At 38.4% G+C, this 24,301-nt stretch overlaps 1 pseudogene; it reads right to left on the bottom strand.

The window, feature by feature from the left end:
- The window catches only part of LOC114091987 (phosphoserine aminotransferase pseudogene), a 32,647-nt pseudogene extending 30,958 nt beyond the window's left edge, over positions 1–1,689 (bottom strand).
- Between the last annotated feature and the right edge of the window lie 22,612 nt (positions 1,690–24,301).

Below are 24,301 nucleotides of genomic sequence, written 5' to 3'. Positions count from 1 at the left end.
GATAAAAAGGAGCAAAGAAAGGAAAGGATATCTGGGGATAGAATGAGGGGAGGAATTCTGGATGAAGAAGGTACCATGTTCAAAAAGAGAGAAAAAAAAAAGAAAGAGAAAAAGCAGAGCTGTATTTGAGGACACATGGCAAGCCAGCACTGCTCCCTTGACATCAGCTCTGATGTCAAACTCCACTGTGTGCACAGTCTCATTTACACAGTGTTACACATAGGAAGTGTCAGGTTGAAGTTCCAGGTGTTTGGATCTGGAATTTTTTTTTACTTCTCCCAAGTTTCAGGTGGACTGTATTCACAGTCCCAAACTTCTTGGCTTCTTCTGTGGCTTTAGCTTGCCAAGCTCCTGTCGCCACACAGTCAGCACACTTTCTTACTTTCAGGCAATCAGGCTTAAAGGGACAGTGCTGAACTGGCTGGACCTACTTCCTTGCACAAAAATCAACTTGTAGTTGTCTACAATGGCAAACAATTCCCTTGCAAAATTCTGTGTGTTGTTAATAATGTTAGCAGGATCTGCTGATGTGGCTCATCTCAAGAACTAATACTAATTCCTCTGTGGTCTATCCACTCCTTTCATATCTCTAGTAACACTGAGCATGGCAGGTTGGCGGGTCCAGGCCTGAAGGTCACCACCTCCATGGAGTCCACTAAGTGGCAGAAATGAGAAGTCAGCCAGGGAGGACCCACCCAGTGGGCAAGGAGTGTCTTCCAGATACAACCTTGCAAGACTGGCAACTAGTGTCCATTCTATATTATTATGAGGCTGTGTTTTAAACTCTAAAAATAATAATTTCACATCACATTGCTGCTAATAAGTTATTTCTAACTTGCTTATTTGATCATGTTCTTTCTCTGCTTAAATCCCTTATGGGCCCTCTGTAATGTTAAAGACTGATGTCTCTACTTTTTAGCTTGATGCTTTCATGTCCTTCCTGGCCTTGATCCTGCCTACTTTTCCAGCCAAATCTCCTGACACATTTTATATTCCCTCCATATGTCCTGAAACTTCTTATCCGAGTCAGTAGATGTTTCCAAGTTTGGTATAAATTTTTTGCTGGTGCCCATGAGAATGATGGGTCAGCTGGGGTCAGAGTGGTGACCAACTCCTTGTTCTGATGAGGTCAGAGTGGTGACTCTCTCCTTTATCTGCTGGGATCGCAGTGGTGACCATTGCCTTGGTCTGTTGGGGTCATAGTGGCAATCATCCCCTTGGTATATCTGAAGTGAGGACTGGAAACAACTGTACCACACACCCCCATACACACACACCCTGCCTCACCCCCATATTTCAGCCTCTGTGACATGGGCTTGGTCCTGGAGTGGATTAAGAATCATGAAAGTGCAACAGTCATGGAAAACCTTGGCTCCATCTATGTAAAAAAAAAAAATCATTTCTGGTATCACTGATAATTCCCAAGGATTCTACATATATCTAGGAATGTTCCAAAATAGAAGTAGGATGAATATTCCATCTCACATTGACGACACCAAAAGGGATGATGCTTTAGATTTCTTGATAAAGTTCTTGAACTCCATATGCTTACCTTGAAACAGCACAGTTCTGTACGAATCATCTGCCCCTGCCCCCCATCCCCAGTATAATGCCATCCTGAGGAAAGATACTCTGAATCTGGCAGCTCTCTTGAAAATCTTCCTGGAAATGCATCAGCTCTAGGCCCATTCTAACCAATATATACACTGCTCTAGAACAAAGAAAGACATTTTAAATAATTTGGGAATGGTTACAAAAAAAATAATAAACACAGTATTTCTCTAAAATGAACATGCTTATTATAGATTCTTCTTTTTTTCAAAGAACAGTAAAATGTCTACAACTCTGCAAAGCTAGCAGGTCTGAATAGCCACCATAAAATCTGACTTTAGCTAGAAGCATTTTTCAAAACTTCCTGTTGCTTTTCTAAGAAATTCCAGTGTATTGTGTCCCTGCTAGTATTTTTTATAGCTACATCTCAGTACTAAATTCAAACTTACCTGTCAACTTAATTAGGCAAGTTGGAATTCATTTTTCTTGGAGACATGGGAACATACAGAATGGAGAGTGGGAGAGGCCCTCTAGGTGTTGAATCTAGATCCTAAATTCTACACAACAGTAAAATTGCCTGAATTCTGCCACAGGTGATCAAGGCCAACACTGATGAGTGGGGGAAGGTTTAGGAGCTCTAAGCAAAAGAGAAAACTGCAGATCTCTCTATACTGTTACTCTCCTAAAGAAATAAAAGTAGCAAACTATATATAGCAAGGTCTGCTTTTAATATCATATAGCTTATATCTCAATAGATTTTTTATCTCTAATTCTATAGTTCTCAGTGATATATGTAGAGACTTTTAGACTTTAATCCTTGACCTTGTACATTACAGCATTGCATTAATGACAATTCTACCCTCCTCTAACATTCCCCAATTTTTCAGTTATTTCACAAAACAAGATCTAGACGTTCCATGGTTGACTTTTACATTCCTCTCATTAGGAAGAGAGAAGTTTGGTTGGTTTGTTCTTTAATTATACTGTTAAACTAAAAATCACTCTCTTATTCTTTGTTGAGTTGACTGTTCTCTTTATAGTATTTGACCAAAGGTACTGAGAGTTCTGAGAGATCTTTGCTAAAGAGTCTGTCCCCTATTTTGTTTTTCAACTATAGTTTATATTGAATAAGTTTATAATAAATTTATATTGAATATTGAAGAACATTAAAGTCCTAGAACATCTTAGAAAAGAAAGAATGAACAGTGGTCAAAGATATTATTTAATTCCTTGAACAATGAAGGAACTAGTAATTTGGTTAAGCTGGTTCTAAGAAACCTGAGAAATGGGGTTTATAAGGGTTATCAGGACAAGAATCCAAATGAGCTTTAATTTTTAATTTTTATTTTTTGTATCAGGGATTGAACTCAGGGGCTCTCAACCACTGAGCCACATCCCTGGCCCTATTTTGTATTTCATTTAGGGACAGGGTCTCACTGAGTTGTTTAGCACCTCGTCTTTCCTTAGGTTGGCTTTGAACTTGCAATTCTCCTGCCTCAGCCTCCCAAACTGGCTGGGATTAAAGGCGGGTGCCACCACCTCCAGCATGAGCTTCAGTTTTTTTAAGTTAGTGACAGATCTGGTTAGTATTAGGGCAGGGACAAAACATTAGGATTACCTCCTTAACAAGACAAAACTATTTGCACCTTTGCTAGGTAAAAAATCTACACGTTCACATGTAACTGCGTGTAAAATTCTAATAATAATGTTGAAGTCCAATAATGGTACATTCTCCAATTAAATATTTAGTGGGTAAACCTGTTAAACAATGCTTCACCATCACATTGAATGGGCCTACTGCATTGTCTTGGCCTTATAGTCATTCTAGGGAAAGAGGGTAGCTGGCAAGTGCATGATGTAAGGCAATAGCAGAAGGATGGAAAGGTAGAAAAGGAGATAGATTTGAGAAGTTTTAAGAGAGTAGAATGAATATGACTTGGCAATTGTGTTAGTTTTTTGTCACTGTGACAAATATCTGAGAAAAACAACTTTGAGGAGGATGGATTTATTTTGGTTCACAGTTTCAGAGGGTTCCATCCATAGTGGCTGGCTCCATTGAGTTGGGACTGAGGTGAGGCCGAACAGCATGGCAGAAGAATGCAGCAGAGGAAAGCTGCTCACCTAAAGGCAGCTGAGAAACGGGGTGTGTGTGTGTGTGTGTGTGTGTGTGTGTGTGTAGGGCAGGGACAATATATACCATCCTTGGGCATGTCCCCAGTGAACTATCGCCTCCAACAGTTTCCACCACCTCCCAACAAAACCATCAAATTATTAATCTACCGGTGGATTAATCCATTGATGAGGTCAGAGGCCTCAAGATCCAATTACTCCCCAAGAGCTCCACCTCTGGACATTACTGTATTGGGGACTAAGTCTTCAACACATGACCTTTGAGGAATGTTCCAAATCCAAACCAGAACAGCAATTAATGGAGTATGAATGGTGATTGAAAAAAGATACCGGAATGAGTCTCAGGTGCTCTGCATGAGTGATTAACAAAGGTCTCCTTTTTCCTGGCAGTAGTTAAAGGGAATCGTTTTAGAGATAAAGTTAGGGTTAAATGATAAATTCAGTCTAGAGCAGGTTAATATGGGGGGATAATGAGCCTTTAAAAGGGATCTCCAGCATGTGCACTGGTCTCAGAGGGAGACAAGTCTGGATATAGAGACACTTATTTGCATACAGGTAGTATAATGCACATGGATATTTAACCTAGGCAAATCCAACCACATGCCCTTGTCCTTGGCAAAACAAAGAAAAAGCAATGGGGCAGGGAGAGAAAGCCAATGATTAAAATGATATGATGCTTTTTCCCACTATTCCTCTCAAGTGGTATCTGCCCCCAAATGAGCATGAGCAGAGAGGCAGCACTCTTGGGCTCCCTTAGCAGGTTCCATGATTCATGGACTGAGCATCGCCTCAGGCAGGGTGTTGATCTCATGTTTAAAGGTACTATGCCTACTTTTTTGAAAGCATTTCATAGTCTTAAACTCAAGTCAAGTACATATAACCTGGTACTCAGCTGAAGTTCAATAGTCTCTTCTAGGAAGGAAAAACTGTGAAGACATGCTGGAAGAATGTTCTGTACTGTGTTTATGGGGTAAAGGATTTCTGAAGGTAAATTATACAATACCTTATCCCAGGCTTTAGAACCTCCTGTTCCATCTACCCTTAACCTACCTCAAAATGTGAGGTAGGTTAAGAGTAGATTATGCCAGGTATTTCAACTGTGTCACCAAGCAAACTGGAAAAAGTGAAAAAGATAGAGTCTAGGATATAACCTAGAGAACATTCACATCTGAAGAGGGCAGAAGGATTGAAATCCCTGATAAGATCTGAGAACTGGGCTATCAGGGTAAGAGGGAGGAACCTCAGAGAAGGACCGATGTTAAAAAAGGAGTTTCAAGGAGGCAAGAATCTGTAACTTCAAATAACAGTTGGAAAAAATAAAAGCAGAAAGATGTCCATTAGATTTGACCATGAGAAACTGTGAACCTTAGCACCAGACATTATAGAGAGATGATGGGTACAGAAACCAGATTCTAGTCAGTCAAGGAGTGAGAAGATAAGGAAGAAGAAACAGCACATATAGTTTTGTATTTTCCAGTGACTACAAAGGGGAGGAGACAAAGAGGTAATTCAATAAGGGCTACCATGGGGAGTTGCTCAGGTTGCATAATGGTCAAACCTAGGTATCTTTATTCACCATGTTGATTCCCGGAAAAAGTGTCTCCCAGGCTGTTCACAGCAGGAGACATGATTCTGGTTTCAAGAGGGACATTGGGTTGAGGACAAGTTGTTTGCTCATTTGTTTACTGTTAAATACTTCTATTGATTGTAAACTTCCTCATCAGGAGGAGGAAGTTGTGTGTGTGTGTGTGTGTGTGTGTATGAGAGAGAGAGAGAGAGAGAGAGAGAGAGAGAGAGCACAACGAGTAAGAAAGGGATGAGGGAGAGCATGAGGTTTCTGGGCTGGGTGGTCAGATCAGAACACAGTAGAGTAACCCTAGAAAGAACAAAGAAGTCTACTTACAGCGAAACAAAAGCAAAGTGGGAAGAAGATAAAGGTTATTTGATCGTAGCAAAGATCAGGGATTTATCAGGAAGTTGGGTGTGTGTGTGTGTGTGTGTGTGTGTGTGTGTATGTGTAGAAGAGGAGGAAGAGGAACACTCCTTCTCTGTGAGTAAAGGGAGAAGGGAATAGCTAAAAGATAGGGAGTAAACTTGAAGTTTGGAATAGCCAGTGAAAATAATGAGGGAAAAGATTACTAAAGCACTCAAAAAGATTATAGTTGTAGAGAGGGACCCCTGATACAGGAGAAATCATGCTCTGTAGTAGAAACAATCAATGGAAAAGCCTTAAAAACAAATCTTAATTGGTAATAAAGAGTAGGTGATGGGGGATCCACTTAAGCTTTTTTACTTTGCATTACAAAAAAAAAAAGAAGACGTGGGGAAAAAAAAAGATGATTGGAATTGGTCTACTGAAGAGACAAAATAGTATTCAAAAAACTTACATTCATTCATTGAGTTTGTCCATAAGCAGTCTACTTAACAATCAACCATAAAAATGAAACAGTTAAATAAAGGAAGCAATATTATATAGACATCGAATCTTTTTTGTCTTTATGGTCTCACTTTAAATTAGGACAATATTTTAAAAGCAGAGATATTAAAGTAGATGAAAATAGAGATAGTTCTTAAAGAACACAAAAAATATCAAACAGGATAACCCTAGACATTTTTGTAACCCTAAATTAAACAAACTCTTTTTCATAGAAAATTTGCTTTTAAAGGGGATTATGGGAATATTATACTTTGGAAATAACACCTTGGATTAGTATTATGAATAGTCTCTTTAGCTTTGGGAGGCTTCATGTTTTGATTTAAGGGAGTAGGATTTTATAAATGAATTCATATTTCATACGGTATAATTTGACAAACTGAGTCACAAATATAATCACATCTCTTGTCCAAAACTTCTCCCAACTATCTCCCATGCATTTATCCTCATTAATTCAGAAGCATTTATTGTACTCCTTGTGTTCCACAGTTCTAACCTCTCGAATGGCTTATTCTGTGCCACCTTTGCTAGGTTTGTTTGCTGTTTAAAAAAATAATTTTTATTAAATATTGAGATATGAGACAGATTTTTTAAAATTTAGGTAATGTATGAAGAATGATACAAAAACAACCAAGCATCCAGGGCTGCCCTAAGATGTACAAGGTCATGAGCCTGAGGTTTCTGGGCAGAGGGTTTAGATCAGAACATACTGGAGTAATCCTAGAGAGAATGAAGAATGGTTGGTCTTTATTCAGATGCACAGAGACTGTCTTAATTTTTTATGCTCAATTTTTGATGATTTAAAAATTGCATTATATCAACACGCATAAATCAAAGGCATTTCTGTATATCAGCGACAAAACTTCTGAAATGGAAATGAGGAAAAACACCCCATTCACAATATCCTCAAAAAAAAAAAAAAACTTGGGAATCAACCTAACAAAAGAGGTGAAAGATTTATTCAATGAAAACTACAGAACCCTAAAGAGAGAAATAGAAGAAGATCTTAGAAGATGGAAAAATATACCCTGTTCATGGATAGGCAGAACTAACATCATCAAAATGGCGATATTACCAAAAGTTCTCTATAGGTTTAATGCAATGCCAATCAAAATCCCAATGGCATTTCTTGTAGAAATAGATAAAGCAATCATGAAATTCATATAGAAAAATAAAAGACCCAGAATAGCAAAAGCAACTCTAAGCAGGAAGTGTGAATCAGGCGGCATAGCGATACCAGACTTCAAACTATACTACAGAGCAATAGTAACAAAAACAGCATGGTACTGGTACCAAAACAGGCGGGTGGACCAATGGTACAGAATAGAGGACACAGAGACTAATCCACAAAGTTACAACTATCTTATATTTGATAAAGGGGCTAAAAGCATGCAATGGAGGAAGGATAGCATCTTCAACAAATGGTGCTGGGAAAACTGGAAATCCATATGCAACAAAATGAAACTCAATCCCTTTCTCTCGCCATGCACAAAAGTTAATTCAAAATGGATCAAGGAGCTTGATATCAAATCAGAGACTCTGCGTCTGATAGAAGAAAAAGTTGGCTCCGATCTACATATTGTGGGGTCGGGTTCCAAATTCCTTAATAGGACACCCATAGCACAAGAGTTAATAACAAGAATCAACAAATGGGACTTACTTAAACTAAAAAGTTTTTTTCTCAGCAAGAGAAACAATAAGAGAGGTAAACAGGGAGCCTACATCATGGGAACAAATCTTTACTCCTCACACTTCAGATAGAGCCCTAATATCCACAGTATACAAAGAACTCAAAAAATTAAACAATAAGATAACAAATAACCCAATCAACAAATGGGCCAAGGACCTGAACAGACACTTCTCAGAGGAGGACATACAATCAATCAACAAGTACATGAAAAAATGCTCACCATCTCTAGCAGTCAGAGAAATGCAAATCAAAACCACCCTAAGATACCATCTCACTCCAGTAAGATTGGCAGCCATTATGAAGTCAAACAACAAGTGCTGGCGAGGATGTGGGGAAAGGGTACACTTGTACATTGCTGGTGGGACTGCAAATTGGTGCGGCCAATTTGGAAAGCAGTATGGAGATTCCTGGGAAAGCTGGGAATGGAACCACCATTTGACCCAGCTATTGCCCTTCTCGGACTATTCCCTGAAGACCTTAAAAGAGCTTACTATAGGGATACTGCTACATCAATGTTCATAGCAGCACAATTCACAATAGCTAGACTGTGGAACCAACCTAGATGCCCTTCAATAGATGAATGGATAAAAAAAATGTGGCATTTATACACAATGGAGTATTACTCTGCACTAAAAAATGACAAAATCATGGAATTTGCAGGGAAATGGATGGCACTAGAGCAGATTATGCTAAGTGAAGCTAGCCAATCCCTATAAAACAAATGCCAAAGGACATCTTTGATATAAGGAGAGCAACTAAGAACAGAATAAGGAGGAAGAACACGAGAAGATCACCATTAAACAGGGTCCAGAGGAGGGAGGGAAAGAGAGAGAGAAGGGAAATTGCATGGTAAAGGAAGGAGACCCTCATTGTTATACAAAATTACATATAAGAGGAAGTGAGGGGAAAGGGGAAAAAAAACAAGAGAGAGAAATGAATTACAGTAGATGGGGTAGAGAGAGAAGATGGGAGGGGAGGGGAGGGGAGGGGGGATAGTAGAGGATAGGAAGGGCAGCAGAATACAACAGACACTAGTATGGCAGTATGTAAAAAAGTAGATGTGGAACCTATGTGAATCTGCAATATGTATATGGGGTAAAAATGGGAGTTCATAATCTGCTTGAATCAAATGTATGAAATATGATATGTCAAGAGCTTTGTAATGTTTTGAACAACTAATAATAAAAAAATAAAAATAAAAGTTGCATTATGAAATTTATGAGTCAATGCCAAGAATGACGATTTATTGAATAGTTGTAATACTGTATTATTTAGGGAATAAAGATAAGAAGAATGTCTGAACCTGTTCAGTTCAAATGTAATTTTTTTAAGAAAATGTTTTTCCATCTACAATTGGTTGAATCTAGAAGTAGACCCCTGTAAGTATGGAAAATCAACTATAATTTTGTTTTAGATCAATATAACTTTTAAGTGCCTAGGAAACATCTAATGGGAGAGGATGAGAAAGAAACTGAAAATTTGAGTCTAGAGATAAAGATTAGAGATTGTGGTCCGCTGAATAATGACCCCCATAGATATGGAGATTGGTTATCTATAGGATAGATAATCTCCATATCTATGGGGGTCATTATCTATGCTTTGCCATTTCAAACAAATGACAAAAGGGTTTTGCAGATCTGTGCAGTAGGGATCTTGAGAAAAGGAGAGTACCTAGGTGAACCTCAAATGTAAATCTAATCACAAGTGTCTTTCTAAAAGGGATGCCGAGGAGATTTGCCTACAGAAGAGGAAGTGGTGGATATAACAATGGAAGCAAGAGGTTGGAGTGACATAAGGGAAGAATCACAATCCAAGGATGCAGGTAGCCTCCCAAAGCTGGAAGAGACATGGGATTCTCTCCTAAAAGCTCCAGGAGAAATCAGCTCTGTGGAACTGGTTGCAGATTGCTGGCCTTCAGAACTGTAAGAAAACATATGTGCTATGTTTTAAACCACCAAATTTGTAGTAAAAATGTCTCAGCAGCCACAGGAAACTAACACGATGGTATAGTTCAGGGGATGATTGGAAAGGAGCACCAAAATAGTAGAAGTCAATAAAATCATGTAAGGAGAGAGGGCATGTAGAACAGGGAAAGAGGAAGACCCAGAAAGGAACCCTTGAGATCAAGCTGAACTGTTAGGCAGAGACAGAGATTTGTAAGTAGGTATCTTAATGATCCGCTCACTAAAAACAACTACAAATGGCTAACAAAGTGCTTTTTAATCTTTTAAAATGCATTTTTATGCTAGCTGAATTATGGAATTCTTAGAGATCAAACATTAAATTGAAGTGGGAATCCAGCGGATAAGCAGAACCTGGAGAGGCTTTTGCCTTGAGAGCTTTTGGCACATATGGGGGTCAAAATTACATGAAGGGAGGAACAACTGTAGATGTTAAAATATAACATTTGAAATTAAAAATACAGCCAGGCCCACAAAAGACCTTTGTGTAAGGATGAGCTACAAATAAACCTACTGTCTTTCCCTGACCCCCAGAGAGTTGCAAGGAAAACTGCCTGCTTTAAGACTAAACAGAGGGAGAAAAGAATCTCCCCTGAAAATGTATAACATCTCCAGCCCTTGAACTTACAGCCCAAGTTCACAGTCTGGGAGTCCAAAAATCTCAAGTCAAGAACTTTGTTTAATGTCAACCTTAATTTGCAGTTTCCAAGCAACTGGCAGAAACAAAAGCAAATTTATTTTATTTATTCTGGAGATGCCCATCTTCAACACAGGATTCAATGACTTACCTTTAATAAATTCCCTAAAAATACAAGCACATGTTCAAAATCACAAAAGGCAAAAGAAAATATGGTACCATGTGCAAGGGTCAGCAACAACCACAACAACAGAATCAGACTGCAGAGCTTTAGCTACTAGAATCAGCAGACATGGAATATAAAATAGATATGTTAAATACTTTGAAAGAAATAAGAATTGGAAAATATACTGAAAGCCTGACCAGAAGATTTGAACAAAACTCAGAAGAACTTCTAGGAATTTAAAATATAACATTTTATAGGTATAGCAGCAGAATAATCACAACTGGAGACTAGCTTAGGAAGGATCTGAGAAATTTTCCAGAGTGCAGCCCAAAGAGATGGAAAATATGAAGAGAGATTATAAAACATGAAGATGTTGTAAGGATCATCTAATTGGAATACCAGGCACCCAGGAGGGAAAAGAAAAAATAAATGCAGTAAGTGAAGAGATAACAGTTGTGAGTTTTCCAGAAAGGGCAAACCACAGATTTAAAAAGCTCAACAATTCCAATAAAGATAAATAAAAGGAAATCAACACTTAGAACACTATAGCAGAACTATAGGATACCATAAACAAAGAGAAAAAAGGGAAAAGCAGTCAGAGAAAGCAAAGACAGACTATGTTCAAAATGAAAATTCTACTTTTGACAACTATGGAAAAAGCTGAAAGTCTTCAATGTGTTCAAAGAAAATTACTGTCCACCCACATTCATATATTATCTTTCAAGAAGAATGGCAAAATTGGACATCTTCAAACAAAGAAAAACTGAGTTTGGCACCAATAAACCTTTCTAAAGAAGTTCTAAGAGTTGCTTATTAAGAAAGGGAGCAGGAAAGGTCAGAGGTGAATAAAGGAATGAGGGCCAAGGGAAGCGGTAAGTACGTGGCTTGCTGTAAATAAATATTGGCTACAAAGAACAATAATAATTTCTTCAGGGTTTAAAAAATAAAGCAGAAATTAAATACATACCTGTCAATAGTATGTAAGTTGGGAGGGCACCATCAGGCTTAAAATTGTTCATTTTTTTGAAAGATGGTAAAGTATATAAGTTAGAATGTCTAGCATAACCACCAAAAGATTGTATAACTTCTTAACTAAAAAAATTAAAAAAAAAATGGGAAGATTAAAAATAATTGCTATAGAGGGCTAGGGTTGTGGCTCAGTTGTAGAGTACTTGCCTAGCACAGGTGAGGCACTGGGTTCGATACTCAGCACCACATAAAAACAAATAAATAAAAATAAAGGCATTGTGTCCACTTACAACTAAAAAGCTATTTTAAAAAATAATTGATATAGAAATAGATGAAAATGGAGGAAAAATGAATTGCTGAGATTTCAAAGCACATAAAAAGCACAAAATAAGATAGTATATGTAAGCACAAATGAAGGAGATGGGAGCAGACCTCACGGATCAGTAATGCCATTTATTTAGCTGTGAAGTCAATCAGTCAGGGGGCTCACTTTCTGGCCACTAGTTACAGGAGGGGTATGGGTTTTTATAGGTTACACTGAGAGGTGATTTAATCATTGAAGACATCGACAGAACACGTCAGTTTGGGCATTCAGGAAAAAGGTTGTAAAAATTTGAAACTTGTTTTTACTGGGAAAGGATGGAGGGTCTCAGTTCTTATCTTTTTCCTCTCGGGATCATTGCATTGTAAAGGATTAATGCTTATCCAGGGACTGCCATTTTAGGATTGATGGGTGCTTCTTTTCCAAGGATTGTGTTGTCACTGGGAAAGGATTTATTGGGGAAGGATCAATGTTTTGTCTTCTTCCTCCCTCTCTCCTCCCGTATCACACTGTCTTGGGGTTATCATTTTCCATGTTCTTAAGTATACATAAATTCATCGAGATTTAAAATAAGTAGAAATATACTATCAAAGATTTATAGGTGATATATCTCTTTAAATAATTCAGTTATATTTTCTTAAGTTATGTGTAAAGTAAAAGGATTCTGGACTGGCATATAGCTCAGTGTAAAAGTGCTTGTGTAGCATGTGCAAGGCCCTAAGTTCAATCCCCAGCACTGAAAAAATGATAAAATTGCATATCAAAGTGGCTAATGAAGCTACTAGCCCAGCCCTAAGTTCATTTAAAAATAAAACAAAAAGATTCCCCCAAAATGAGAATAATAGCATGAATAAAAGTATGCTTTGTAGAAACTAACCAAAAAAAAACTTGGTGTTGCTATATTAATATCAGACAAAATAAACTTTAAGGCAAAATGCTTTAAGAGATATGAAAGAGAACCATTTCATAAACATAAAAGGTTCGACCTTCCAGAAAGATGTAAGAGTTCTCTAAACCTCCATCAAGTTGACAAAATCAGTTAGGAGACAGAAGATTAGAACAACACAATTAACAAGCTGGCTCTAATTGAATAAGGATATAGAACATTGCACTTAACAACTATAGGATACACATTCTTTTCAACAAACATGGAGTATTTTTTGAAAATTGACCACATGCTGGGTTATAAAGAAAGTCTCAACAATTTTAAAAAGATTGAAACCATACAGACTATAGTTTCTGGTCACAATGCAATTAATTTAGAAATCAATAACAAAAGGATAACTAGATAAATCCATGTGAGAAATTGAGATATCTTCTTCTAAATAACCTGTGGGCCAAAGAAGAAATTATGATGGAAATTAGACAATATTTACAACATGTGACAACAAAAAATACTATAAAAATGTATTCAATGCAAATAAAGTAAGATCTATGATAAGTTGCACCCCTAAATGCTCTTATTAGGTAAGATTAACAGCCAACAATTAATGAGTTAAGAAGCTATAAGGATAATAATAAAATAAAATAAGTAAAAGTAAAAATTATAAAGATAGAAATCAATGAATATGCAACAAACAATAGAGAATTAACAAATCAGTGAGTCTTTCTTTGAAAAACCTTTTATAGATAAATATTCGATCAAAAGAGAGATCATAACTACCATGATGCAGATATTCAGTGGATAATAAGGAGGCTGATGAACAATTTTAGGGCTATGAATTAGAAAATCTAGACATGGACAAATTCCTGGAAAAATATGACTTCCCAAAACTTCCTGAAGAAGAAATAGAATTTAGTAGTCCAAAATATATTAAAGAAAATGAATCAATTTAAAATTGTCCCACAAAATAAATGCCATGACCAAGCAATTTTTTGTTATCATTGGTTTCCTGTAATAACTTTTATTATAAAAATGTTAATCATGAACAAAAGTAGAAAGAAATCAGAAAATGAACTCTTCAACACCTACCATGCAGCTTCAATGATTGTCAGCATTTGCTTTTCCTCCCATTCAAATCTCTCTCAACATTTAAAAAAACCACTTACTTTAATAATTTTAAACTTCAAGTTCCACAAATATTACCAAGAGTTCCATAGACCTTTCCATGCAGCTTCCCCTATTGATAACATTTTACATACCTACAGTACAATCAAAGCTAAGAAACCAACGTTAGTACAATGGGATTAATTAATTAATTGTAAGACTACATTTGAATTACCCAGTTTCCCCAATTATGCCCTTTTTTCCCATCCAGGATCCAATCAGGTGTCTCAAAAATCTCTTTATTCTCTTTTTTTATGCTCTTTCAATCTCTGACTGTTCCTCAAGACCAGGAAGTTTTGCTGTTGAGTTAAAACAAATATTTGGGAAAACAAATAATAATTCATCACTACTATTCCAAAGACACACACACAAAAAGAGAACACTCTGTAGCACATGTTGTCAAGTTAGCATAACTTTAACACTTGAGGACAATCTCACTTATGAACATGAATGCAAAAAGGAAATCCGAGGAAAATATTAGCAAACCAAATGCTCAAATGTATGGAAAACTTAATAAATCCTGACTAGGGTAGATTTATTTCAGGAAAACAAAGTTGGATTAATATTAGAAAATGAATTAATGAAATACATTAGGGAGAAAAATCATATAATTATCTCAATAGAACAAAAAATGATAAAATTCAGTATCCATTTTTTAAAGTTATTTTTTAGACCTTTGTTTTATTTATTTATTTTTATGTGGTGCTGAGGCTCAAACCCAGTGCCTCTCACATGCTAAGCAAGCACTGTACCACCGAACCACAACCCCAGCCCTCAGCATCCATTCTTTTTGTTGTTGTTCTAACTAATTATACATGACAGTAGAATGCATCCTGACACATCATACATAGATGGAGTATAACTGCTCATTCTTCTGGTTGTACATAATGTAGGATCACATCGGTCATGTAGTCATATATGCACATAGAGTATTAATGTCTGATTTATTCTATTATCCTTCCTACCCCACACCCCTCCCCTCAGCATCCACAGCATTATTTTATTTATTTATTTATTTTTGGTACTCAGGGGCACTTGACCACTGAGCCACATTCCCAGCCTTATTGTGTATTTTATTTAGAGACAGGGTCTTATTGAGTTGCTCAGTGCCTCACCATTGCTGAGGCTGGCTTTGGACTCGGAATTCTCCTGTCAGCCTCCCAAGCCACTGGGATTACTGTGCACCACCGTGCCTGGCTCAGCAGCCATTCTTTTTTTTTTTTTTTTTTAATATTGTTTAGTTATAGATGGGCACAATACCTTTATTTTATTTGTTTATTTTTATGTGGTGCTAAGGATCAAACCCTGGGCCTCACACGTGCAAGGCAAGTGCTCTACCACTGAGCCACAACCCCAGTCCCTAGCATCCATTCTTGATAAAAATAGAAGGAAATTTTCTTAATCTGTTAAAGGATATCTACTATAACATATAGCAAACATCGTACTTAACAGTAAAACACTGGAAATAGTCCCTGTAAGATCAGACAAAAGACCAGAGTGTCTGTGGTTACCATTTCTGTTCAATATTGTACTAGAGAAAAATAAAGCAAGAATAAAAGAAATAAATGCATATGCATGGGAAGGTGCAAAACCATAGGGATTCAGGTTGACATGGTCATAACTTATTTTGCCAACCAGGTGACCCTGGCATACATCTCAAGTCCTATAGGACAAACAATGTTGTTAAGATAGTCAGCCGAACATGGTACACCAGTCACTAACACCCAGCTGATTCTTAACTGATGTTTAAACATGTTAATAGTTTGGGGGAAAGGCCAGGTTCATTCTGGTTGGCTGTGACCCACTGTGGGAGGATGCCCTGCCCAAGGGCTGAGCATCCTCTCTCAGCCTGAGTAAGGGGGGTGTTTGGTCTGGCATCGCATGCCATGCACTGTGTGAAGCAAGTGGCCTCCACCTTCACTGGCAAAGAAGTTTGCTCTAGCCCTGGACTTGGAAGTTACCCAATGGGATTGGCCAATCCCCTGCCTCATTTGGTGAAGAACATTCCATCAAAGCTCCTTTGTGTCTCCCCCCATAAAATAAAGAGATTCTGGGAGCATGCTCTGTCTTCCAGTGTGGAAGAGGACCCTTGAGGTCGCAGAGCAGTCCCACCCTCGACTGAGAAACTCATGTCTGTGTGTTGCATGATTTCTTTGCTGTTTTCTTAGTTTAAAATTGCAGCGAGCGCCTTTGAACCCAGCTCATCTCATCAGTGTGGGAAGCTGGCGAGAACCCACCTTTGTTCAGCTTAGCATGTGAAACCCTTGAGGTGTGGGGATTTACATGTCTTGCTACTGCCCAAGACATGCTTCTGTCCATAAATTCCCAATAAATTGCACTCTGCAATCCTGGGTCTCTCTGCCTCTTATGATCTCATGGCACTTTGTGACTGGTTCTCAAATACTGGGCATAGGTTGTTTTCTGAAACAAAACCTCACTATTCACAGGTAACATATGACCATCTACATGCAGATTTTCTGAAACATATGAATTATGAAACTTAATGAGAAATTTTAGCCAAATTGGTCTTTACAAATTCAATGTATAAAAATCAATTGCATTTTTATCCACTAGCAAAAATGAATATTGTTTGAAAATGTAAAATTAACAATATACCACAATATCAACCTAGGAATATATTTAATCAGTACCTATGAATAAATTTATAAAATAAGTAGAAAACCTTAACAGAAAAGAATGTCAAATTTAATTAAAAGACTTTAAAGAAAACTTGAGAAGTAAATCATTTTCCTGGGTTGGAAGGCAACATTATACAGATTTTGATTGTGTCCTATTTGATCCATGGATTCAATGAGGAAATAAAACTGTATACAATTTTATTCTATTTATATGAAGTTAAAAACATGTAAAACCAATGTCCTTTTTAAAAGCACAATATATGTATGTGGCCAAAGGGGGGGAAAAAAGAGTACTTTTGGGATCCGTTTGTCTACAAATGTAGAGGGAAGGGTTAGTTTTTTGTCTCTGTGACCAAAATACCTGACAAAAACAACTTAGAGGAGGAAAGATTTATTTTAGTTCATGGTTTCAGAGGTTCAGTCCGTGGTCAGCTGGCTCCAAACCAGAAACACCATGGAGCAAGGGTGTGGCAGAGGAAAGCTGCTCAATTCATGGCAGTCAGGAGGTAGACAGAGACAGACAGAAAGGGGCCAGGGACAGACATGGTCCCCAAGGCCATGACACCAGTGTCCTACTTCCTCCAGTCATGCCCCGCCATCATTTTTACCCTTCCTAGTAAGTCCTTTCAAATCATTAATCAGTCAAATAAATTAATCCACTAATGAGGCAAGAACCCTCATGATTCAGTCTTTTCCACTCTGAGCATTGCTGCATTTCCTGACACATAAGCTTTTGGAGGAACATTGCAGATATAAAGCATAACAGGAAGGATCAAGAAGGGACTTAGAGTGAACTTTTAAAAATATATTTATTTTCTTAAACTGGGTAGCAGGTACTTGCTGCACTACCCTTAGGCTGGATGATTTGGGCCTCCACCTTGGGCCCCACGCTTTAGAGTGCCTTCCTTGGAATTTTCTCCTTTCCACTCTGGTGCTTGAGATGGGCTGAGGACTATAGTGCAATGCTGCTCTTGAGCCCAGATCTGATCGTGTAAGGGTCTCCGTCATAGGAAGTGCTTTTCTCCAAGGTTTGTAAGTCCTCTTCAACGACTGGGACCACCACAGCTAGGAGTGCTATCTAGGCAAGATACTGAAGCCCTAGACCAGAACTCAAACAGTCCCAGCTTCCCATTTTCCCAGGGCACATTTCTCCTTTGAGGCACTCTTTGATTCTTTACACTCCACCCAAGATGCCCAGAGGAGCTCTGAGACTTATGCCTATGAGGAGGGTCCTGGGGCCAGGGCTTTGTTGCAGGAAGGTAGCCTGGTAAGCAGATCACTCCCACTGGCCAGTGAGACATTTCTTTTGAAGAATCAGAGACTACAGGAAAGGTAGAGATTCACTTATGTAGCATGATTCTTACTCATGTTGGACTAAGGACAAAGTTGGGGCTCTGGGCTGTTTATGGTCCACAGTTAACTTGGGCTGCAGCTATATGCAGACTCTCACCAGAGGCGGGACCAGGGGGACAGGCTGTGCTCTATGCACACTTCTCCTATCATTGGCACCCAGGGTAGTTATCCTGCCCCTTCCACAGTCTCTAGGCCCCATGTCATAACAACCCCCTGAGAGATTTAGAGGCCAATCATAATGTCATACTCTCCCAGGTTGATCTTAAGTCTCTTGGGCCAAGGGACTGACTTTGTTGCACAAATAGGAATGGTCTGACATTCCTTAGGGTCCCCACTTCTCCTCTCTTTTAGCAGCACTGTTTAGAAGGCAGGGGTGCAGTGGCATTGTGAGACAGCCATTCCAGGAATGCAGTTGTTACGATCTAATGAGTAAGAAAAGACAAAATCAGATGTTTTTCTGTTTTTGCGATGAAATTCTTATCAATAAATTTATGTGACCAGAAAACAAATGACACTTTACATGTTCCTGCATATTCTGAGTAAGAATCCCATTTGTGGTTATCATCAATGAAGCCCAAAACAGCCTCTGAGAGAGCATTCATTGGAGGCATGTTTGAGGATTCAACAGAGTAAGTAATGGTACCGGGAAATGGTCTTAGGAAACTGCAGCGGTAAGAGGATCTATATTGCTTAAACAGAAGCAAGTTTGGAGTACCTTGGTACTTTAAAAACAGCATTGCTACTTTTTTCCCTGCTGCAGATCTGAAATAAGCAAGAAATCTTCCTTCAATAACACAAAGAGATAGTGCCTGGACTGATGGAAAATCTTCATCTGCACTGATTAGACAATAAATGAATACTGTCACTGAGTCCACAGGTGCTACATCCACAGATTCAACCAACTGTGGATGGAAAACATTTTTTAAAAACATACTGAACATGTTTTTTTTTTCTTGACGTTATTCTCTAGACAGAACAATTTAACAACTGTTTACATAGCATTTGCATTGTATTGGGTTTCAAGAGTTATCTAGAGATTATTTAAAGCATACGGGAGGATGTGATTGGAGTAAGTCACCCAAACCTCATCCTGACAGCCTCCCCAGGCATCCATTGCTCCAACTCCAGCCCCAAGTTTGGCCACAGGGTCCCCCATTCAAATCCCCTCCTGCTATCAGCTGGCTTCCCCTTCTCCCTAGGTTGCTTCCTCAAGCCTCTAAAACCTTGAAGATTTCTAATGACCTCTTCCAAGGTCACCTATGGCCCTGTTGATCTCAGTCCAGCTGTAAACTTCAAAGGAGTTGTCTGGATTGGTTTCATAGGTATGTTAGAAAGCATATTTAAATGATGACAGGGGCTGGGGTTGTGGCTCAGAGGTAGAGCACTCACCTAGCATGCATGAGGCACTGGGTTCGAGCCTCAGCACCACATTAAATAAATAAAATAAAGGTATTGTGTCCACATGCAACTAAAAAACAAAAGAAGGCTGATGGCAGGCAGGTGTGGTGCCACAGGATTCTACTCCCAGCAATTTGGGAAGTTGAGGCAGGAGGATCACAAGTTCAAGGCCAGCCTCAGCAATTTAGTGAGGCCCTAAGTCAGCGAGGCCCTGTCAAAATTAAAAATAAATAAAATAAATAAAAAGAGGGGGGCCAGAAATGTGGCTCAGTGGTAAAGCACTCCTGGGTTAAATCCCTTGTTCAAAAAAATAAAATAAATAAATAAATAAATTCATGGCAATGTATTCTGTCTTATCAGAGTAAAGGGCAAGATTTCCCTGAAAAATCTGGGCGGACTTTGTAGAGATGAAGGAAGAGAACCGGAGTGAGTGGCAGCTGGTTCAGCAGGAAATTTGTTGGAAGATGAAGGAACTCAGATGGGGGTGGGTGACTTCCACAGGAAAAGTTCTGGATAAGTATCTAAAGATGACCAATGTTTCCTTTGTGTGTGTGGGAAGCAGAATGACTTCAGTATTGTTGAGCCTTCCCGTATGGCCTCTGAGTATTTCTGCCTAGTTTTTTCTTCTTGAAAAGAAATCGTTTTTCAGCCAGCCAAAGGGGAGGGGGAGGGTGGGGAGGGAGAACACTAAATGGTCATTAGTGTCAGATGTTCCTGAGAAGTCAGAAAAGTATAATGAAGTAGACACCAGATATAGCAAATAGAGGTCATTTGTGACTAGCATTGCTGATGCTAGATTATAGTGAGTTGGGTACTTACTGGGAAGAGAGAATATGGGGGAACTCTTTTAGGAAATTTGGCTTTAAGAGGTAGAGAAAGCTGAGGAGAAAGCTGGGTGGATGTGGATTGTATATGTGAAGATAAGAGACACTTGAGCCCCTTCTGACTTTGTAGGCTCATAAGCCAAAGCTAAACAAAGAAAGAGGTTGAAAGTAGGAAAGAGTGAGAAATAATGAAGGTAATCAGTTTTTTGGAGAAGGCAAGAAATGTTGGACTCCAGGTAGGTTAAAAGCAATCTGAAAATGGGAATTCTCTTCCTTTGAAACAACAACAACAACAAAATTGTTACCTTTTTTTCAAGAAGATTTAAGTGGCTGCTTCTCTTGCACTAGACTGCCTTTATATGATAAACCTTAATTATACTTAAGAATTGATAAAACTTGATAACAAATACAATGTCCTTCCATAGTTGTCCTTGATGCTTCTATGATATTAAAATTAGATGTCCTTCAGTTGTTACCTGGGCATTTGTTTGATGGTCTGTGTAAAACCCGTATTTATTTCTCAGATGAGAGAGAAAGGGAACATCATTATATTTCAGTCTAGCAGGCTGGTGTTATGTGAGCTCATCTGCCTTTTTAAGGGAAGATGCTTAAGAGAGAGATCAATGCTTTGTGATCTGTTCCTCAGTTATAGACTGGGACTTACATGACTGGTATTGATGATCTAATTTATTCCTGATGTTGGTCACAAGTTGAGCTTCTGTTAGTTAAATCTTTTTTGCCTGTAAGATTAAAAAAGAAGATAGTGTTCCTGGATATCCATTTTATACTGCTAAATACCAAGTTCAATCATGAAAAAACAAACACATGCTTTTACAATAATTTCCTAAATTCATAAAGAAAAATTCAATGGGGTAAATGGACCTTTTAGAGGGTTCTTCCTATCAAATGGCTAAGGCTTTTAAAAATACCAATCCAAAGAAGTTCTAATTAAAGACACTTTGTTTTTCTGATAAATTTCCCTGAAGCAAGGGAATGCTTCAATGCTGCAAGGACTTTCAAACTGTGATCAAAATTAGGGCCATCTGTTGAAAAACTATCATTGCTGATTTGGTAGGTAGAAACTTCTTTGAATGTTGAAAGTTGTTCATGTTGCAATTTTCTCTTCCTTTTCTCCTTCTCCAGCTCCTCCTTGTCCTCTTCCCATCTCACCTTGTGCTTTCATTAGCATTAAATACTTTTACCACACAGTAGTCCTCATCTTTAGCAGACTTTGTGGGACAAACTGCTGCTGCTCTTGGTTTTTGTGGCTTCTTCCCTGAACAGTTAATGCTTTCCCAACCGTCTTCCAAAAGTGATTACTCCCAATAAAAACTTCTTCCTTTGATGTCTGGGAGCATCTCTTCTTCAGTATGAATGAACAGCACCTTTGTAAGAGTGTTGCCTATTTCAAATGTGCATGGATTGTCTCCATCTACACCTGTATCCACAGAATCAAAAGTTTTCCCACTTTACTCCTAGCATCACCCTGAGAGCAGCTTCCTTTTTCTTGTCACCCCTGATGCGAATCAGGCAGTCACCAGGTGAGACTTAGTCAATCCCAGGAGGGTCATATTTATAAATCTAAAGGTCATAAAGGCAGGGTGTCAAGTGAAGCCATCGTGCATGAGGGGCCATCTGTACCTTCCTATCAGTGTTTATTGTGAGGATTAAGAGCATAAGGTGCTTTTCAGATGGCAAAACCTCATACAAATGGGAGGAATTATTGTAAGCCCAACCTGTAAAATATATACAAAGGCATACAAACTAAATAGCACTAATGCTTTGCTCATAAAGCTCTGCATAGTTAGAATTTGAAGCATTTCTTTTCTCTGAAAATCACAGGCTTCTAGCTGAGTTAAAGAAGCATTTTGGTCATCATGAAAGAGAAGCACAGCTTAACAGTTCACCTCTGGACCAGGAAAGAAACAAGGAACGCTAGCTCCCCAGCCTCCTCCTGAGCCCCCTCCAGCTCTATGCATTGCCCAGTCTGTCTCCCTGGCATTTTGTAAGGATCACTGTCTGCCACTTGGGGGATGACATCTCTTACCTCGGACTTTCAGGTTTGAAAAATTCTGACAGACACCTATGAGAGCACAATCAGCACTGTACCATTTAAATCTGATTCCTTATTCCACCTCCATGACAGACTGTCCCTCCTAAAAGCTTTTAAAGGATCAGCCTTCCTTTTATTTAAGTATGAAAGAAAGAAAGGGAAACTCAACTAACTCGTAATAAACAAAACAATTGGAAATTCAAGCCACATCTTGAAAAGAGTTAAGGGATCATTTTTCTACAGGGTCCCCTCCCCCAGTGCCTTGTGGGACATTCTTGGAGGCCTCCAGCAGTAAAATGTTTCAGAAATTCAACCTGGAGTTTGCTGTCCTCCCTGCTCCCAGAGGGCCAAAGTGTCAAATAGTCGCTTAAAAAGGAAGCCACCAAACAATTGCCAGGCCATTTCTGACTCCCTTAAATTTCCAAAGACTTACATAAGATGGGCATGAAGGGTACGTATAAATGTTAGCTACTTAAAGTTAATTATTTAATTAAATTATAATTAAATATTAAATTCCAATCACACCTGCATATGTTGTCCTCTTCTTCTCTTACCTGTTGTTGGGACTCAGAAAACAAAACCCCACAATGAATATCTCAGAAGCAAAGCTCAAAAAAGCAAAGCCTCTCTCTGACCTTCTCTCCTCTTGTCTCCTGCTCCCCTTTGTCCTTCTCAAGGCAAACCATGGAAACTAGCATTTCTTTTCCCCAAGGCAAGTCACAGAGACTAGAACTTTTTTCCCCAGAGCCAGCCATGAAGCCTCAAAATATTATTCTACACTTCCCTTCACCTTTCTGAAGGAATATTTCATGGAGAAGAAGAAGAATCTGAACAGACCGACCTTGCTGGGTTTCTGCACTCCATTAGCACAAGATCATAAGCTTTTTGTCCAATCTCACTTCTACCCAGCTGTTCATGCTTCATCGAATCTAAACTTAAAAGTAGAGACATTTCTCTGCACTTTGGGTCTTCAATCTGAAAGCTCATGTGTCACACAGAACTGTAATCAAATAAAATTGGTAAAATTCTCTCTTCTAATTTGTCTTGTTATACAGGTGTCATCCATGACCCATTATGGTGGAGCAGAAGGAGTCTGATCTCCTCCCCTTTCTTTCCCTGCACTGCCCACAATTTGCCTTTAGTGTTTCTTGTATCACTAGAACTATAACAACCACAGTGAGTTTTTACTAGAATAAGCATGATCAGTAGACCTCATAATTCACCATGTAAGCTAAAATAAGGAAAAAATAGAAGTGCTCAATGAAATGTTTTCCTTGAGTCCCACCATGATTCACTTCTGTGCTGATTTCCATTGTTAGCTAAGTTGTCCCTCAGTACCCACAGGGGTTGGTTTCTGGACATCTCTCCCCTGCATAGATATGAAAATCCAAGGATCTCAAGTCCTTTTTACAAATTATATATAGAGGTTGTATCTAACCTACATGACATCCTCCTGTATGCTTTAAATCTCTTAAGATTACTTATAATACCTAATACAATGTAAATGCTATGGAAACAGTGGCACTGTGCTGTTTAGAGAACAATGACAAGAAAAAAAAGTTTGCCTATGTTCAGTCCAGATGCAATTTTTTAATGAATTAATTTCAGTCCATGATTTGTTGAATCCATGGATGTGAAACCCATGGATCTGGATATTTGACTTGAAAGATAGTTCATAGATCTTCTGAGTCTCCATTGAAGACCAAACTAAGAGAAATGGACCTTTGGACTTGACTTTGGTGTGATGCTTCATAGTTTACAGAACATCTTTGTTCATGATTTCCTTCCATATGTGCAATGGCAACTCTCAAGTAGGCAATATTGCAGATGAAGAAACTGAGTCTCAGGGGATTCAAATGGCACAGGTAGGAAATAAGGATTCTTAAAACCCAGACTCTAACTCTTTTTACCACACCACGTTTCCCTGAGTATTAAATACAAAGATAATAGTCTATAAGGAAAGCTAATATAAGAAAACTCAAATATAAAGAATAAGAATTAAAAAGAGGATCATAAAAAATCACATTAAAAGGACAGTCTTGTATTTTAAAATATAAATGCAAACATACATAATCCATACAAACACATAAATTTATGTGCACACAGCACTGTTTATAATAATATATT

Source organism: Marmota flaviventris, chromosome 14 (genome assembly GCF_047511675.1).
Source record: "Marmota flaviventris isolate mMarFla1 chromosome 14, mMarFla1.hap1, whole genome shotgun sequence".
Lineage (NCBI taxonomy): Eukaryota > Metazoa > Chordata > Mammalia > Rodentia > Sciuridae > Marmota > Marmota flaviventris.
This window is presented reverse-complemented; position numbering and strand designations above follow the sequence as displayed.